Raw genomic sequence first — 4202 nt, forward strand, 5'->3', positions numbered from 1 at the left:
TTAATTCTGAATTTGCGACTCTAATATGCATTTGTGAAATACATCTAGCAGGAATTATAAATTCTTCTTCTTGTTCTTCTTTTAATGCAAAAGGTATAATAATACTGTTTCATTCTAATTGATTTTCTTGGTAATTAACATTTACTTGAAATTGTTTGAAGAAGTCTGAACCCAGAATCTCATGTTGTGATATTGGAAAATCATCTTCCACCAAATGAAAAGAAACTAAACATCCTAAGATATCTGTATCAATGCCAGCCCTAAGGTGGTCACGTGATGCGTTGTAATTCCACTTAGTTTCAAAATTTCATTCCTGTCCACGAAAATATCTGGTGTTATAATACTTCTTTTAATTATATTCGGCCCTGATTCACTGTCTACAAGGAAACTTAGAGTTTCTTTAAAATTTAAGCTTTCTAATTTCACTGTTAGTACCTCCTCAATATAGGCTAAATTTATTGTTCTGCATTTGATTCGATTTGAGCGTTGATTTTCCGTGCGGGGCAGACATTGGTTTTTCCCGGGGCTGCCCCGTTCCTCTCGGGAATCTGCCCGTTTCCCTGAGCTTGTAAATTTTGTCTAAAATTATTTCCATTCTTGTTATTTCGATTGTTGTTCAAATTATTATTATAGCTATTATTACGAGTGCTATTGTTATTGTTATTATTATTATTATTATTAAAAATTCTTTTCCGACATTCCTCAATAGTGTGCCCTCATTTTTTGCAATATCTGCAAGTTATCGAATTTTGATTATTCCAACTTGATTGAAATCGTGGAAGTGGGGGTTGTACTCGATTGTTGTTTTTATTATAATTATTGTTATTTAAATAATTATTATTCTTTCGTGTATTTTTGGGAAAATCCCAATCTATTTTGATTTTGATTTTTATTAATCAACCAATAACGATCAGCTGTATGACCTACTTTTTGACAAAATTGGCATGTTATTATTTCAGCTTCAATGCTTCGAAGCTCGTCTTTCAGCTGGCGCGTTTTCTGCGAGTACTACACGTCTTATCATGTTTACAGTTTCTAATTCTTTCTCCGCGTCAATTGCCCGTGCCTCTACTTCTTCAAATGTTCCTTCTTTTGATTATTATTTCTCTATTTAATCCGCATAAGAAGCTTGTTTTTAAATGTTTCTCAATTGAATTTCGAAATTCCGAACTTAATATTCCGGTTTCTCTTTTTTATTCTCTTTTTATCAAGAATTCGCTTTCCTAATTCCCTAACTCGATTTGCATATGCTGCGACCTTCTCGTCCCTCTTTTGATATAGATAAGCTAATCGTCCTTGCGCTTCATAAACTGTTTCTCGCGGCCCGTATTTTGCTCTTAAAAATTCAATTAGTTCTTGCATGTTTTCAAAGATTTTTCCCAATATTGATCTGTGAGCATCCCCTTTTAATTTATTACGTATTGCCCGAACTAGAATTACTTCTTGCGTGGGTGCGACCATACTTAATGCTTCCTCGCAACCCTCGACAAAGTAAACAAACAGAATATTTTCTCCATCGAAATTAGGCACCGCTTCTAACGCATCTCTGATCGAAAATTGTAAAAAGTTACTTATCGTTCCTTCCGATGATAAATTAATGGCTTAACTTCGTTGCTGTTGCTGAAGCTGTTGTATCGTTCGTTATTGCTCCCCAATTAGCCTCCGTAATTCATTCATGTCTGTCTCCCCTGAGTTTTCCATGGTGTTTCTTAATGTTGTTTGACCAGATCTCTTCATGTTCTTTAATTTATTATTTTTTATTTATTTATTTTTTTATGTTCACTTTTTCACTGTTCACTATCGTTTCTTTACACAAACCGTTTTAGTATCCCACCGCTGTCACCAAAAATTTTTCGAAATGTTACGTTCTGATTGTCCGTTTTTGGGTTAATACATTTAAGTACTTTACCCTGGGATTGGACTGGTTTGTGAATTAATCAACCCCAAATAGGAAACGAATTTTATAAATTTTATATCGAGGATCCTTCTTATTAATTTGATTATAATTTGGATAATTTACATCGAAATCAATTTTTTTTAATTTATATTTAGGAATTTGCTTAATTATTTTAATTTTAATTTGTCTTTCCAAATTTTTAAGTTTTAGGAACAATGAGAGGGGATTCTTATTTAAAATTATCGTTTGATTTAACTGAAATCTTAATCTTTTAATTTGAACTTTGCGCCCTCCTCTTTTGGGCATGAATGCGTTTGAAAATAATTATTTATTATTAAGATTCTAAATTCAAATTATTCAGTCGCAACACCATTGGCTGCGACTAAATGGTACGCTACGCTATTGTTAACGACCGGTTTTGGATTTAGAATTATGATCTTGATTTTAATTAAGAAGAATTTAAGATTTCAGTTTTCCCAATTATTTTAATTTAAAATTACCTTTATTTAACCGAGGAGGCTTTTAAATTCTCCTAAGAGAAATATTACAGAAATTGATTATAAATTTAAGAATTTAACCCTAAGGTTGATCACGCGCCACTGACTAATGTCACCGCCTAGTTAGCACCGAAGAAAGGCCGCAGCCGCTTTTTCCGCACGCATATTTATAGGTGGAAATGGTCAGAATCCCCGCGCGAGTTTCTCACCACTTCCTTCTTTCAAACCCATAATTAAAAGGGGGAAGGTTTTTTCTCAGAGGTGTCATCTGAATCTTCGTTGGTAACAATCGAAGCCTGGTACCGACAAGAATTCAATCAATAAATCAATAAATCAATATTTTATCATATTACGCGTATTCCTTCATTTAAAATTGTAAGATGTGTTGTAGCCAGATCTACAACTAATAATAAAAGTAGTCCGCATGGCAACAAAACTAGGCCGCATGAATCTCGAAAAGTCTTTCGAAAGACGACACAAATGTGTGACCGCCGAAATTGCGACCAATCTTTCGAAAGACCGCAGAAATGCATCATGCGAGAACATTGCGAAAAGCCTATCAGCAAATTCCTAAATTTGATAATCAATCCGAGCGTAATATTGATTAATCAATATCACGCAACCGATCGACGCAACCGATCAGAATGCTGATCGGGCATCGATCAGACTATATAACCGGTTACACAAGGCGGAGTCGAGAGAGTCAAGAATAACGTCGTTCGGAATTATTATTATAAACATCGCGCAAGATATTACAAAAGCGCGGCGAAATTCACGCGAGCCGTACTATCAGCGTCTCAGATGACATACTCGGTCGTCGGCCAGAGTAACGCGATACGCGCCGAACCACTCGCCGACGTTTAACCGTATGTAAAGTAATAAAATAAGAAATACTAATCTCAAGAATTTGTGCATTTATTAAATAAACCAATTAAAATAAAGAAAGTGCGTTAGTGAATTCAAGAAGGTCTTTACATTCTTTTGATCCTGCTCGGAGTCCCAACTCCTTAAGCTTAACGAACCCGACTATCCCTAATATTCTCGTTGTAGCCCATCCGGGGTACAACAAATATAGATAGCCGTGACAACAGATTCCTCTCGAACTCATTGCTCGCGCGAGCTCTCCGTCCCGTATTAAGCTCGATATACGTGCGCAACCAAGGAGACTACGCGAACTGCAACGCGCGTCACATATAAACCGTGTCGCACGCACTGCGATAGTGCGTCACGTAACGCGACTTGTCGTAAAGCGTGAGTGACGAGTAGCTTTTCGTTTTACTTTTCCGGGAGTTTTTCGCGCGTTGGACAGAAGATCCGCGTGGCCGTCGTGAAGATATCGCGAATACTCGAGATCAACTTCTAGAATATAATCTATATTGGAGTCAAATGGCACAGACATAATGTCGAGATTCTCGACCCATCAAAATTCCGCACACGGTAAGGGCTCGCACATGGCCCAGCCGTATAGATTGTTCACATCGTAGTACATGAGATACGATGACGATCGATACGACTCGTACGACGATTCGTATTGATTGTTAGGTCGCGCGTATTTATTTGAGCATTAACTCAAACCGCCGCGTGTCCGTACCGCGCTCTATGAACAACATCATATCGATATCGGTAAGTAGATCGAATCGAACGTTCGTGTATTTCAACATAGCGCCCCGTATATCCCGGTAACGTGAAAAAATGCGCTGGATTCAAACCGTAACTCTCCATATAGATGTCCCAAAAATTTTTAAAAATGTCCGCCAAAAGAAATACATCCATTTTTAAGTATAGATCGCTGTACACGCCGAGAGTCC

The 4202-nt window shown here is 36.9% G+C and overlaps 1 pseudogene; it reads right to left on the bottom strand.

Annotated features, from left to right (window-relative positions):
- Positions 1-961: 961 nt before the first annotated feature.
- On the bottom strand, positions 962-1737 carry LOC148937756 (uncharacterized; annotated as a pseudogene).
- Positions 1738-4202: the final 2465 nt, after the last annotated feature.

This window comes from Pogonomyrmex barbatus, unplaced genomic scaffold (genome assembly GCF_055798465.1).
Source record: "Pogonomyrmex barbatus isolate J1 unplaced genomic scaffold, ASM5579846v1 scaffold11, whole genome shotgun sequence".
NCBI classification, from domain to species: Eukaryota; Metazoa; Arthropoda; class Insecta; order Hymenoptera; family Formicidae; genus Pogonomyrmex; species Pogonomyrmex barbatus.